General features: G+C 35.7%; 1 protein-coding gene across 12 annotated transcripts in view; it reads left to right on the forward strand.

Moving 5' to 3' along the window:
- The window catches only part of UNC5D (unc-5 netrin receptor D), a 789,424-nt gene that overhangs the window by 693,699 nt on the left and 79,337 nt on the right, over positions 1-16,388 (forward strand). The gene's annotated exons all lie outside the window — the stretch shown is intronic.

Consider the following 16,388-nt stretch of genomic DNA (forward strand, 5'->3'; position numbering starts at 1 on the left):
ATAGAAAAAGAAACAGACACATACAGATATAGATGCAGAAACAGAATGACAGAGACAGAAACATAGCATGATACAGAGATAATAACAGAGAGAAACACAGTCAGACACAGAAACCGAATGACAGAGGAACAAAACCACAGACACATAGAGACAGACAGAGACAGAGAGCAATGGAGACAAACAAACAGAAAGAGAAAGAATACAGAGAGAAAAAGGAAAGCAGAGAGAGAGAGAGAGAGAGAGAGAGAGATGGAATGTTTCTTATTTCTCCTCCAAAGCCAAAGGAAATCAAAGACAGAATGGAAACATTGAAATGATAGATACTACAAAAACACATAAAATGATTAACCTCTGCCACCCTTCAAGGTCAGCAAGAGAGTTTACTATAGGCTGGGAGAAAAACTCCTCCAGCCCCTTTTCACTCACTAGATAAATTCAGTTCTAAGCTTTAAGCTTTTAGTTGTGGTAAATTCCAGCAGCAATTAGAACAAATTACAAATCTTGTCTGATGTCATTTTAATGAAGAGGTAGGTCATTTTCTTTTTACAACTATAATATTTGTGGAGACATTGCCTTTTTCTCCACATAAGAAGAACCAAATTCCTCTTTAGAAAGCAATTTCTCTCATAAACTGGATATGTACCTCTGGCATTCTTAGTCATAGCATCTTGGTTATTTTAGAATATACTTTTTTTTTTTATTATTGTTAGGAAAGAGCCCATGAAGGAAAAACACTTGAAGGAAAAGCAGCCAGAGAAACAGATGGTTTTAACAGATTTTTGATAGCTGTGCCCATAAAAGAATTTGTTGGTTCCCAATGGTTTTAACTTTCTGCACAACAGGGATTGTGAGGGATTGAGAGAAAGGCTCTACAAGTCAGTTGTTGCTGAGGCTGTTATGGGTTTTGTTGGTATGCTATACTAAGTTGGGCTCTCATGTTATTTCCTTAGGTCAGCAGAGCTAGATTCTTCACTCGGGCGCCTGAAAAAGGTGGTGGTGTCTTATAATCTCCATTTGACAGATGGGAGAAACTGAGGCTCAGAGAGGTTTGAAGGGTTTGCTCAAAATCTCAGATAAGTCAGTTTACCAGACTTGAAAATAGGAATTCCCAGGGTGGGAAATCACCTCACATTCATTGTCACAGTTATTTTACATCAAAAATATACCTATGTAAGAATACAATCATAGTCAATTATGTTTATGCTTCCAGATTTATCATGTTGCAATTGTTTGTTTGCACATCTCATTGGAAAACAAGAATAAGGCAGAATCCTGAGACTTCCTCCTCATCAAACTTCACCTGTACCACCTTGCCTTGAATCTAGCCCTTGCCAACTCCTCTCCCTTCACTCCAATCTAAAGAGCCTACATTTAACTATCTACTTTCAAAGCCATCACGCACAGCTCTACCTGGTCATATATATCAACATTCTTCCCATTTACTAAGTCATCTCCTTCCTTATAATGGAAAACTCAACACAATTCCTTTCTCCTTTAACAAGCTAGTCCTTAAGGTGGGTTATGGTAGTCATCCTTTAAAAATCCATTTACCATATACCAAAAAGTATCACATAAAAAAAATTCTTCCAAAGCATAGGAATGGAGAAATCCTGAAATTTTAAAATGAAAGGATTCACCAGAAAGAACTAAATGCACTAATAATCTAGTTGAGCTACTTTTGTCACCTTAGAGAAAACCTTCAGCTCTGTGCACCCTTGTTTAATGGACCATGCTCATTCACCTTTCTCTAGCCCTGGCAGAGGCTGGGATTCACTTATGGAACAGGCAGTTTCAATACTGCTCACTCTGAAGTGAGCAAGCAAAAGGAGTTGCTTGTTGTAGAAGTTAAATCGGTGAACTATGCCTTTCTCCATCTGTTACATCAAGAAAATAAAATTAAGTTGCAGAAAGCATGCATCCTTCTTCAGTTTCCTGAAAGCTTCCTAGATGTACTCTAGCTACTAAAGAAAGACCTGTCCCTGGGGAAAGTGCCATTTAGTTTCCTTAAGGAATCCACAGTCTCTTCTGAGCAGTTTTAAATCACAGACAAATGAATAAGTCCTGCACATGTCTCTCTGCCACCTTGCTGAAGGTTGAATCCCATTTTCTTTCCTCTTGCCCCTGCTAAAAGGTTGTTGAGATTTGTGTGCATGCTCCTATAACTAAGTACATAGAGTTGAGAAAAAGAAAAGACCATTTACATAGAGACTCAGTGTCATCTATGTTTTATGATGTCACTTGGAAACCCATTTTCATACTGAGCTCTATCACGGAACTGAGTTCTATCATTCTGAGCTGGTGCTCATATAAGACCCATTTTCTTTAAATTCTACTGAACTGCCAACAGCACTGATATATTTCTCTCATCTTCCCCTTAGGGCCACAAAAATCCATCCCTATCCACCATTGTCTCCCCCCAACACACGCACTTTGAACTCTGTAGGTATGAGAATTAGATTAACTATGTCCTCTATCTCCACCTAGCTAAACTAGGATTCTCCAAACAACATTCTTATGCTGTAATTAAATGAGTGTCTATTCCATCCTTTTTAGGATTTGCTTTCCAGTTTACTTCTGTTGCTCTTTTTGTAAGTTATATTCCAGTGTTGTAGAGCAGTCATAATATTCATATTGTATTAGATGTAAATAAGCCAAGCCCTGAACCAGATTCTTAGAGACTTGATGGTGTTATGTGAATCAAGCAGCAAAAATAGTCCCCTATATTTAACACCCTCGTATGATATGACTTTAATTTTTTTAAGTGAAATCATTAATGTGATTGAATTTAATGTGAATTCCTCAGGGTATCCTACATGCATTCCTGGTAGAACTATAAGTGAACACTCTGTTCCTTACATTGCATGGAAGGTTTCTTTTTCTCCTTTGTTTTTTGAAACAACTCCCTTTCCTCTCAGAATTTCTTTCCCTGTCTATTCTCAAACTTGCACTGTCACAATGATGACCATCCCCTCATCCTTTTCCATAAGTCTGATCCCTTGGCTAATTACAACCATTTGGAAAGTGCCTATTTTAATGGAGAAATTTGGAATTTCATAGTTTTGCATGTATTTTTTTTAATCTTCTTTAGAGGTCAAAAGATGAGGAAACATTAAGGAAGGGAGATTTTTCTAAAACTTTTTAAAGTCTGATGATTAATCCTTAATCCTACCATGGTGTTTAATGTACATTTAGAGCAATGTTAGACTATCTCCATAAGGCAGTCAGAAACTTTCTTAATGGTCCATAGGGTATTATAAACTATTTGAGTCTTAGGTTGCTGGGAAATGGAACTAAGAGAAAACAATTTTTAAATATAAGTTCCCCTCTCATGCTGGAGTTTGGTTGATCCAAGTGGAGACTTCACTGATTACTTATCAAGGATATTTGTAGAGGGAAGTCTTGGTCAGATATGGTTTGGAATAGGTGACCTCTTAGTAATGATTAGCACAAATTACTCTATGGACCTTATAGCCTAATCATTTACAAAATAAAGGTCTTGGTGATATTCTGTTTCCATTCCAAATAACATTTTAGATCTTGGATCTTCATGATACTTTCCAAGTGCCTAATATATTAACTGCTCTTCTAAGGATAGCGAAGTACCTTACATCCATGTTTAAAAAGTATTCTTTGAGTGAACTTGGATATTTATCCTGTGGAGGAGAAGAGTTGAGTTTCAAGATCTGACATTTGTTTTCTAGCATTTAAAGGGTTTATGACTTGGAAAAGTGTTAAATACATCCTATTTGGCCTCAGAGAGCAGATCAAGAAGCAGTGTTCAAAGTTATAGAGAGACATAGCTTTAAGGCCAGGAAAAATAAACACATTTCTAACAATTAGAACTAGACAAAAGTGGAATGAGCTTCTTCACAAGGTAGTGAGTGAGTTCTCCACTGCAGGAGATGGGGAAAAGCAAAAGCTGGATTACCAATAGGTACATTGCATGTCGGTGGAGTGGAAGATTTTTTGGAAGTATGAAATACGTATTTGATAATACCCCTTACTTAGTGAAATTCTGTCAGATTTTGATTATGTGGCTCTTCTGAAGTTATCAGGGACTCTCACTAGCATATTCTATCAGCAGCAATTATTTGGATCTTAAGGACAGGGTCTGTATCTTATCTTTACTGTATATCACATAGTAGTTAGTATAGTACTTGAATATTGCAGTTTATAATTAATGTTTGTTGATGATAATGCTTAAGGTTCTCAGAGATAAATTGTGTTATTGAAAATCTATCTTTGGATCCCTTGACATAGTAGGTTCTTGACTATCTTCTCAATACTAAGAACAAGGGAATCAACCATTCCAAAACTCAAGAATGAGGACGATGCATTTTTTTTGTTGTTTTTGGTCAATGTGGTTTAATCTACTTGAAGTAATTAATGAGTCCAAAAGAGAGTGACTGGGATTTCCAGAGAAGCAGATTTAAATTGGGTATAAGGAAAATATCAGCAACAAAACTTCATAAAAATTAGTGCTATCCCAAGATTCTCTTCAGTGAAAATCTTCTGGCAAAAATGCCCATTTGTTGGTGATAGTATAATTCCAATCCTTCACAGTTCTGGGATTCCATGATTCTGTGGTTCACTAAATACAGAATTCAAAAGTTTAACACCAACCCAAAGAACTCCCTTCCTACACCCTAAATGTTACAATTTTAAAAAATATCACTTTTTTATAGTTTTATAGTTTTATATTTTTAATATTAGTTTTTCTCATATAAATCCATGTGTTGCCAAATTGGAAGACCTATTAGTAAAATACTAAGAAATATTTTCTGTAGGAAATAATCCATCTCCTTCAATTGACTTATTTCTCTTTATCATCATTCTCCTCCAGAATTACACTGGTCACACAAAATCACAGAATCTCAGTGTTGGAAGATCCATAAACATCATCTAGTCAACCCATATTTGACTAAGAATTCCCTAATCCTTGACAAGTAATCATACATATATTCATTGACACCACTGAAATCATTCATTGAAATACAACCAATTACTTCCCAAAATGGCCCATTCCACTTTGGGGCAGATTAAATTGTTAGGAAGTTTTTCCTTATACTGAGTAATATCCAGATATTACTAGCTCTTCCTTCTGTATCTATCAGAGCAATCCTTTTCTGCATAAAAGCTTTTCAAGGACTCCTTGGTTGCATCTGCTTGGGAAGATTCTTTTTTTTTTTAAACAAGCCTCTAGTCCCAATCCTCATGTATGGTCTTCTCCTTGGGGTTGCAGATGGGGTGGACCATCAGTGGATATTTTTCTGACTGCAGTACTCAGCTCCATTGAAGATAGTTTGAACAGTTGGGTTTCTGCATTCACAATGAATATGAGTCTTAATGACATGACAGGAATAGAAACTCCAGAGGCCTTAGCCCTGAGGGAAGACAATGATATGAAATCATTATTCCTGAAAGAACCCTCTGCTTAGACACTCATGGGCTCTTCCTGGATAGCAGTCATTATGCAGCCAGCTAAATGTCAGACTATGCCTCTTTAAAAAGGAGCTCCTCTGGAGGGGAGAAGAGCAGTAGGGATAGCTTCTAATCCTAGGAAAATGGCTGCAAAATGCCAGTCTCTAAGATATTTCCAAAATTTGATTTGAAAGGTTTTAGTTCTCTCATTCTTTCTCTGCCTCCCTAGGCACATTTAGAAAAATTAGCATATTCTACCCTCATTGCCTTGACAGGGTTTTGATGAAAAATTAAGATAAATCCAGGAAAGGGACTAAAAAAAAAAAACCCTAACTTTTGTTAGAGTTTCTATGTAGATTCAGTAAGATAAGTCAGTGAAAATAAGATTGTATACATTCCCTAGTCTTGCTCCAAATTTTAGTAGGAGAATGTAGTGAACTGAACCAGAAAATTATTGTAAGGAGCTTTCTTCTGAGAAGCAATAACATGAAACTGAAGACAAACATTCATTTCTTTTTCCAATTACATTGCTGTATGGATATTTCTGCCCAAGTTTTTGGGCTGGAATCTGCAATGGCAAAAACAGTTTTATTGAAAAAGCTTCTATGAAAGTGTGTATATTAGGTTCAGTCCCCTCCCACATGGAATCTTGAGCCTTTTCTCCCTCTTTATTTCTTGGCAGGACAGGGGGATTTCATTTTCTACATAGACCAAAGAAGGGTTTGCCCTATGTGATCCCTAAGGCACATTGTCTGGCTTTAAATTGTATAATATAAGAAAAATGTCCACTGTAAGAAAGTAAGGATGCTATTTCCACAAGACCTTGACATTGCTTGGTAAATTTAGAGAGCAGAATTGATCTAAGGCAATAAGCAGAGCAAGAAAAGTAGGCAGTGATACTATACCATTTAGAGAAATAGAGAGAATAGAGGAGAGGGGATCAGTATTCAACTTAGTAACAGACAGGTGCTAAACTGAAAATCATCTTTTTATGTCAAAATTTAAAGTCCAATTCTGCTGTATTACCACTTTACATCTTTTCACAAAAATGGAGTTTTTCTCACATTCCCTTAGCCTGGCCTCCTAAAGAAAGACAATAGTACTTTTCAATCCAGGTAGCATCATGGACCAACTTTTGTTCATAAAAAACCACTTCTATGTAGCAAGGGAGAGGTTTGAGACAATTATGGAACCCTTTGATCAGTCTTATGATGCTCTAAGATCTAGGACCCCTTCCTGTTCCTGCTCCTTCACAAACTAAATGGGCCTTCTCCTAATGCTGAGTTAGAATATTCAGGTTCTGTTTTCTCTAAGAATGCTGATATAAGAATTCCAACATTAACTCCATGACTATAACTCAGAGAGATACTAAAGCTACCCAGATGTCATACAGAAATAGCCCAAATCAGGATGCAGTTTCTTGCCATTCCTTCTTCATCCTTTTGTGCCTTTGTGGGATGGGAATGGATTATAGAAACTGTGTGTTTGTGTGTGTGTGTGTGTGTGTGTGTGTGTGTGTGTGTGTATGTGAGATAGAAAGACATGAAATCATATGGTCAGGCCCTTACTCATTGTGTAACCCCAACCAAGTCTCTTCAGCTCTCAGATCCTCAGTTTCTTATCTATAAAACAAGAATATGTACCTTCCTTCTCCATTTTGTATTGCTATTATGAAGAGACTGCTTTGTAAACTTTAAAATGTAAATAAACAAGAGAAGTAGGCCTGGGAAAAAAGGATAGAATTCCTGGTTAAGAGAATTTAGGTTATACAGTACAATATATATATATCTACATATAGATATATATAGATAGATAGATAGATACAGATATATAGATATACACATACATACAATATATATACATATATATGTGCACACATACATTTTATCTGTATATACAAATATATATCGCAGGCATGGATACATATAATACATATATACATACTGAAGATGACATTCACAGTTCATATCTTTCTGACATCTTAAATTTCTGGAGGGAGAATAGGCCTTTATTATTGCCGATTTAAATCTCCTGACCCAGTTTTTGGGCAAGACTTTACAGTTAGAACTTATCTCTTTATTTCCTTTAACCTCAAACCTACTGGAAATAGAGTAGCTTCTTTCCAACAAAAGTTTGATACCAACTTTCAAACCCAATGATGAGATTATTTACTTTAAATTTGGCTAATATGGCCTAAGGAGATTGTTGTAGGAATGCTAATAGCAATCCAAATGATTTGATAAGCTTAAAGACCCTCAGGTTTTAGAATATAGTTTCAGCTTATGATCAAGAACCCCACATTGCCCTTTGACCTATAATTGTATGATAGATAATATCACTTCTTCATTCAACAAATTTTTTTGTTTATTTTTAAACTAGGAACTACTATCTTCAAGAGCCTGTATTATGTCTTGGGGATACAGGAAACAAATATTTAAAAGTCTCATATTCTAAAAAGAGAAGCAACATATGCATACAAATATAAGATTTATTCAAAATTTTACCAGCAAATAAATCTATCAGCAAAGTATTTATATATAGAAATTGACATTTGAGCTGATCTTTGAGCTAGGTATTCTGATAGACAAAGATGAAGAGGGCTAAGGTACAAAGTTAGTTCCTGGAATGTGATAAAACCCAGAAATTTTTCTATTTCTGAAAATGAAAATGACTTTGCAAAATGTTGCTAGGCTGCTGGTTTTGTCCTATGGACAAAGGCAAGGAGAAAAGACTTCTGAAACTAGGTAGAGTAGAGTGGAGAAGCATACATATTGCTAAGGTTAGACATTTACCTTTTTATTGTTAAAAATGTGTCTAGAGAATTGCGCCTTTTAAAATCTTAGACTTTAATCCACAAATACTTTGAGGATATTTTAATAATCTTTAAATTATTATCATTTCTTAAAAATACTATAGAAATCCTTTTAATCCTTTGATTAAAAAAATTCAACAGTGACACAAATGCTTTATCATCTATAGAAAGTAAACTTAACATGCAAGTTTGTGTCTAGTCATATCCAACTCTTCATGATCCCATTTGGGGTTTCTTGGCAAAAATACTGTTGGGATTTGCCATTTATTTCCCCAGTTCAGTTTAAGTGACTTACCCTGGTCACACCCCTATTTGTAAGTCACCCTTCCTTAATTTACCGATGTCTCTCTCTTCCAATGTATACAGATCCTGTCAAATGGAATAAGAATATAATCATCTGCTTAAAGCAAATTCACTAAAGGTGTCCTCCCTGAATGAAATTTCCATAAAATAAAAAGGGAATAAAGCAGAACAGAGCTGGCCTTTCATGAGTTCACTCACTGCTCTTTCCTTTAAACTTGTCTTTATTTCTTATTATTCTCCCAGGTGGTGAGCCTGTGCATAAGTTCCTAAATTATTATGCACGTCATTGGATCTATTTCATGGGGTAGAATGATGGATTCCAGGTGGGCTCATGATTAGATCAGGGCAGCAAGGCCAGTTCTTTGCATGCAAAATGACCAGTGTAGGCTGAGGAAGTGTTTTTTCCTAATTTTGACAATTTGCAGGGATTGGAGTCAGGTCAATACCATGGCAATGATCAGTATGCAGTGAAAAGAGCACTAGGTCTGTAGTCATAAAAGCTGGGATAAATTCCAGCATTTCCCTTTCTATCTTTGTGTTCATGGTAAATCATTTTCCCTCTTGTGCCTCAGTTTACTCATATATCAAATGAGGAACATTGGATGTCTAAGATTCCTAGCAGCTCTAAATATTTGAACAACAAAGACTATCAAATTAAATATGTCTCTTTTACCACAAGCAAATCTATTCTCCAGTCTTATCAAAGTATTCGGATTCTTATGGACCCTATATAAAATTTTTATTTTTTTCCATCTCCTGATGGGTAGAATAGGAATGGAATTACATGTGTGTATCCACCCCTCCCATGACAGAAAGTTAGTTTCCATTTAATTACTCAAATTTTCTGTGGTCCTCTGAAGAAATGTGTTCTCCTAAATAATAAACACAGACCTGTTGCTATTCAAAGGAAAAGAGTGAATTGCTCCCATTTAGGAAATACATTAATTCTTCCTGACCACCCAGCCTATTCAGTGTAATGGAAGAGGCAATTTACTAAATGGTATCTTAATGGTGGGGAAGGGTTAATGCACCTTTGTAACTCTGCTATCCTTTTCCATGGTAGAATTGGGTCCATTATTTCACCAAGTTATCCTGGCATAATATCATTAGAAAAATATAATAATTACAAAGGGGAATGAAAGGACATTTAGATCTTCTCAAACCAAGGATCTATGTTATTTTAAAGTGAACTTTACTCCTCCCACACTCTCAAGCTCTCTTTATATTATCTCCACCACTACCACCCCCCCCCCCCAGGTAGGGGGAACAAAATACAAATTGCTGTCATTTTCATCAAAGCCCATTTAAAGCCCCAGTGCTCACAATGTAGAAGTGATTAGAGTGGTCCAAATGAGGCTTTAATTAAAGATGCAATTGACAAGATAACAATGGCTTGTGAATGTTTGCTAATAGATCTGAATGGAAGGTGCATCTCTCTTCAATAAAAGAAAAGTCACTGAGAGACAAATTTGATTGCACATTGTAAAGGGGCCCCCAAATACTGTAATTATTTTTATTTTTGTGTTTCATTTCTTTTATTGCGCATAGTGAATAGCTAGCCCTATGATGATATTTAAGATAGATTATCATTTCCACTCCAGTAACTACTGCTTAATAAAAAGGCACAGTGAAAAGAAAAAAGCATACCACGGCCTTACATCTGGGTCTCTTCAGTGGCCAATGGCAGTATGACCTTCTTTGCTTATATATTTTTATGATGAACCCATTGGGTTAATGCCCAATAAGTTTCCTCTCCTACTATAAGATATGAGTAGAAGTTTACTTGTTTGTTGTTATTGTTTTGTTTTGTTTTGTTTTAGATCATATACAGGTCAGATACACTAAAGAGGAGAGCTAGTGAACATGGGAACTGATCTGTATTAGAAAAGATCAGGCTCCTCAGAGAATGCTTTCCCAGACTTTTCTCCATGATCCTCTCCAAGTCTGGATTTTAGTTCTGTTCATACTAAAAATGATTAGGAATGAAGAACAGAATAAAAAGAAACCTTTGAAAGTGAAGAACTCCTAGCCACAAAGCATCTGTATCCTCCCTTGGATCTCTATGTATATTTGTTGATGAATCCAATAATTCATTGGTGTGAATACTTTTTCCACCTGGGCCAATCACAGTTCTTATTATCATTCTGTACAATTCCTATTCATAGCTTTCCATAAATCCTCCATAAAGGATCAAGTGAAAATATTGGAGGCCTGCCTCAGGACTAGTTCATAGTTATATGATAGTCAGACAGTCCATCTGTTGTCTCTCATTCTCAATAACACCTTCTCAAATTATTACTATCCCAAAGAACAAAACCAAACCAACAAAACCAACTTAAAGAACTTATTAGAGCTAAAAGCAGCAAAAAATCTGAATGATTAATTACTAGAGTCCACCCCTCCCCCATCATCTTATTTTCTCTCTCTTCTGGACCGGTTTATTTTCCAAGGAAATGTGGTGATGGTTCAGTGACAAATACCGAGTGTGACACTGCATGAAAGATGAGGTTTAAATTGTATCTAAGAAGTCATGATTTACACATGCTTAGTGATTTCTTTGATTTATTAATGGATACATACTCTGTGAAAGTGGGTGTAAACTTTGACCATTTTACATATGTAAACAATTTAATCTTTCAGTTTGACTTGACCCTGTAACTTTTCAGCAGCATTTGATTCCTTCCAAGCTTTCACTTAACGCTCTCTCCCTTCCCTGCTCCTAGGTCTGCTTTTGCCATATCCTCCAAACCAAATAAACAGAGATTATGCTTGGGAAAAATCTGGACACAATTTCAGCATTGTTTGAGACCCTAAATGGATAAACAATAAATCATTTAATAAGGGCTTACTTTGTTCTAATACAAAACTCAGATAATCTTTTATAGCAGAGTTTTCATTCTAATGAGGGGAAAAACACATAAGGGGAACTAGAAGAGGTTGAAATGCAGTGATAGTATAGAAATACCAACTTGAACAGTCTTTAAGAAATAGTAGAGAATAGAAGGAACTGGTTCTGTATCATCCATGGGTCAGGAAGAATCTGACAATACTAAATGTAAACACAACAGAAAAAGTGAGAAGGTGGGACTGTCTCCCTCCTAGTGACTAGGTTGTTTCTTTTAGAGTCATTTATTAAATCCCATTTATTAAGCTAAGGTAAAATCTCACTCACCTCTTAGCAGAATCACAGAAGCAGAGTCCAATATTTCAGTAGAAGGGGGATGAGGTCATTTGTCTTGAAGATGCTTCACTGTCAAAAGTTGCTCTTTTAATGCCCTTTCCCCCCACCCCCTCCGGAACACATTCTTTCCCCCTTCTTTGCCCAAGCACTATAATCCAATCACTCTTTATATTGTTTCTGGAAAGGGCTGAACTGATTAGGTATTATACTGGTTGTCTTCAAAATTACCAGACTATAATTTCTTTCCCTGTTTAACATTTCTCAATATATGTTAGGGTCCCCATTAGAATATAAACTCTTTTGAGGACAATGACTGTCTGCTTTTGTATTTGTATTGACTTTAATAAGTGGGGTAAGTAACTAGGTGGAGCAGAGGATAGAGTACCAGGCCTGGAGTCAGGAGAATCTGAGTTCAAAATCAGATGCATACTTAGCAATATATCCCTGGACAATTCATTTAACTCTATTTGCCTCAGTTTCCTCACCGGAAAAAAGAGCTGAAGAAGGAAATGGCAAACATTCCACAATCTTTGCCAAAAAAAAAAGCCTAAATCCCCATTTAGGGGAATTAGAATGAAGAATTAGACATGAGTGAACAAAAAAATTGTATAATTTATTACATCAGAAGATACTTTCCAGTTCCTAATACAATATTTGTATAAAATTAAGGGAAGCAAATGTTTATCTCCTCTACCAGTCTTCTCTCCCTCATTCTATTCCATTAATCCTTTCTCCTCTTCAACTTTAACACCTCCTCCAAAAACAAATACATAAGCAAATGAATAAATCCTCTTTAGGACTCAGATGGTAAAAAGTATGTTCACTTTATTTAGAAGTATTTAGGAAACTTCCATGAGCAATAGCATCCTCAGAATCTAAGCAAGCTGGACTATTATAGTAATAGTGGAATAGTAAAAAGAATTCTAGATTTGAGTCAGAAAACTGGAGTTCAAATACTAGTTCTGTCATTTTACCCTGTGTGTGACCTTGGGTAAATCACTTTATTTTTGTTAGCCTCTGTCTCCCTATTGAATTAAAAGATTAGTCCTGCTAGCTTCAAATGAGATAATATTTGTAAAGTGCTTAGCAAGGTATCTGACATAATAGATGCTTAAGTTTGTTTTTTTTAACTTATCTCCCCCATCCCCTTAAGGTGTTTTCTATGTCTTGATAGAGCTTACCCAAATTCTCTAAATGAAGTTCATAGGTAAAGTAAATGTACTGGTTCAGAAAAAAAAAAAAATGATGAACCAGAAGAATTTGAAGTTTCTACAGAATTGACAATAGAGAAAAATACTGGTAAGTTTAAAGGCAGTAGGAAAAAAGCTAAAACTTGGTGTCTACATTTGGCTTGGTAGTGGGAGGACAGAACTGCTGTCTTTCTTAAGCTCCTCCTCATTCTCCCCCATATCCACGTTTTTAACTAAGTACAGCTCCCATCCACCTACCTTTTTGTGTTCATTCTACTAAAATATGATTTAATTACTTATTGACTTGGGGTTTGACATTGTAAAGTGACCATTAATAGCTTGTCTTAACTTCCTGAATGATCTGCTTAGTAAAGGTGATCAAACCAAAATTAATCTATAGTATAGACCAGACCGTATAATATATAAAGAGGAAAGTAGGGAGGAGTAAGGAAATAGCCATGGGGGTAATACTGGTCTAGAATTTAGGAATTGACTCTTCTGCCTGGAGGAGATGACAGTTTACTTGTCTAGCTGCAGTATCTTGAATCTTAAAAGCAGAGATAAAATCAACTTTGAAGCCCTTCCTGATTTATTTTATTAAACGGTTGCTTTCCTAAAGTCAGTCCTGTATAAAGTCATATTTTTCATCATTACTGTCCTACAGAAAGTGACTAGACATACATAAATATAACACCTCACTTTTACAATATAACTCAGCCCATCAATTCCTTTCCTTACTTCATTCCCATTAGAACTGTCCTTAGGCAAGGGGCAGTAGAGAAGCAAGGTTCCCTCCCTTCCCATCCTGACATATGCCTTCCCTCTTTACCCCAACCCCAAAATCTTAGTACAGCATTAAGCGTTAATAGCTCAAAGGCATATAAGCCCCCATATGTCAGAGGCAGAACTTAGACTCAGATCTTTATGGCTTCAGATCTACTTCTTTATGCACCTTGCTGACTTTCAGAAGGCTTTGAAAGGAATTGTTAAAATGTAACTAAAATTAGACGAAAAACAAAACAAAAATAAAAATAGAAGTTTCCTTTGAGCTCAAAAGACTTGGGTCTTAATTCTCTCAGCCTGCAGGCTACTCAATCTTTAACTTGGGGCAAATCATTTAAATTCTCCAAGTCTCTTTATTCTACTTATAAAGTACTTATATACTTATAAAATCCTTACCTTGCCCTACCCTGACAGAGTTGCTATGAAAATCCTTAGACAATTTATACCAAAAAGCTTTGAAAATCATCATAGGCATTATAGATAAAATATATTTTTACCATTAGTACTAATGAAGCTACAGTAATATAATATATTAAGGCATTATGAGCCACTGACCCTAGAATTATTTATCATATTATCCCAAGCAAGAAGTTAGAGTGGACTTCAGGACAAAATTATTTTGAAGAAAAGGAAAAATAGGAAACAGTAGAGCCTAGAGGCAGAAGAAAACATCAACAATGTCCTATACCAACAATGGAAGATTATCTTGAGATGCTCTCCATAGCATTAGGAAATAGAAGAGAACTGTTTAGCATTTGATTTCCCTGGCCTTTAAAGGAGATAGATAATGAAAAGGGTATAGTCATTTTCTCTCCAAATGAATTCTATTTAGTGGGGAAAAGCTAGAGTATCCATTTTTGGAATGGATTCAGAAGAGGCTAACAATTGAAGTTAGCTAGATATGAGGCCTAGATTCCCTCCATGTGGTGTTGGCACCTGGATCTCTTCCATTTGTGTGGTCATTGGGTAGAGTGAAAGTCTTCATATGTTGTTTACACCAGGATTGGGAAAGTTAGCAATGATGAGAATTATAATCTGAGCCATTCTAAAGCTGCTCCTATGAATTTTATCAATTGCTCATTATTTTCCACTGAAAGAGAAAACACCCTGACAGTAGTGGGCAGGAATTTGAGAGAGGGATCAGGGAGTTCCTATATTTAGAAAACTACTAAAGAGGTGAGACTTGAGCAGAATCCTGCAGTTCAACACTCTGGGTGATAGGTGGGTTAAATATGGTTGCTGAGTACCTAAAGGATCCCATAGAAGAGAGGAGAATGATCCATAAGGAGAAAGGAAAGGACAATTAAACAATACCCTAGCACAACATACAGTAGGCACTTAATGTTTGTAATTAAATTGAATGGTCATCTATTTGTGGGGATTAAAATTGTCCCAACTAAAATAAAAAAGACTGAGGCAGACTCTGAGGCAATGTCACTTTATTAAGTTTGCATTAAGTGCAAACTTCTTCCAGAACCTTGTATCTATAGAGTTTGATTCCTGATACCTGGATAATTTAGAGTGGCTTTATGAGCTATAGAATAATTCTATTGGTTGACATATGTTCCATATCCTAAAATAGGCAAAAAACTATGTCAGCTGGGTCATGATTTGGGTGAAGTAAGGAATATCTCTATTGACTTTTAAAAGATGATCTTTAGTTCATGATGGACAAGATAGAATGTTCCAGAGGTACAAAAATAAAACTGACAGACTTTCTATGTAATTGAGTCATTTCTACCACATTGGGTTTGGTCATAATAATAAGGAAAAACAAGGGTGGAGGGTCTCTTTAGCTAGTTTCAGATGATTACACAAGTGATCTTACAATTTGAAGCTCAAAACTCTGAGATCTAATATATAAAATTTATAATCATTACCCCTATTGAATTCTATCAGATTGATTGATACTGATTGCAATAGAGAAGGGGTCCAAATGAATTGTATCATACATATTGCCTATTTCATAACTTTTTCCAATGCTGTCCCTTCCTCACAATTTTGGTAACTATAAAATATAACAAATGTGACCATTTCTGCTTCACCAGTCATTGTAGCTCCCATATGTCTTCACAAGCATGTTATTCTACCACTTACTTTTTTAAGATGAAGAAAGTCAAATATAGGAATATAAAGCAATTTACTCTTCAGCAGCTCAGTGAGGACTAATATTTGAATTTACAGACCTATTCTTCCCAGATTAGCCTTTAAGAAGTCAATAGCTTCAACAACACTCGACTTACAATAATTATAAATTTTAGAGGCTTATACAAACAGGACTTCCCACTGTGTCTAGATGAACTCTTCTTCCCATAAACATTGTATCCTATAGATTGGATTACAGTGTCATTTTGGTATAGTGATAAATCCCTGGTATTGGCATCAAAAGGTATGGGTGCAAAACCTGACTTTGCTATTGGGAGTGTAGTGACCTTGTGAAAGTATTTAACCTCTTTGGAACTCAAGTCTTCTTCTGTAAAACTAGGGAGTTAGATTACTAGTTCTTTAAGATGACTTCTTTCCTAAGTATTTTATGTTGTGTTGCTAGTGTGTAATACACAAGGGTCAAAAAGTCTAAGACTTTTGGAATACTATATAACAGAGGTGTTAATTAATTGATATTAGTAATAGAGGTCATAATAGAAAAAGCATACCAATACAACTAACAGTCATGTATCAAATAATGTTTTCTTTAAAT

The sequence above is a fragment of the Macrotis lagotis genome, chromosome 1, assembly GCF_037893015.1.
Source record: "Macrotis lagotis isolate mMagLag1 chromosome 1, bilby.v1.9.chrom.fasta, whole genome shotgun sequence".
Taxonomy (NCBI): domain Eukaryota; kingdom Metazoa; phylum Chordata; class Mammalia; order Peramelemorphia; family Peramelidae; genus Macrotis; species Macrotis lagotis.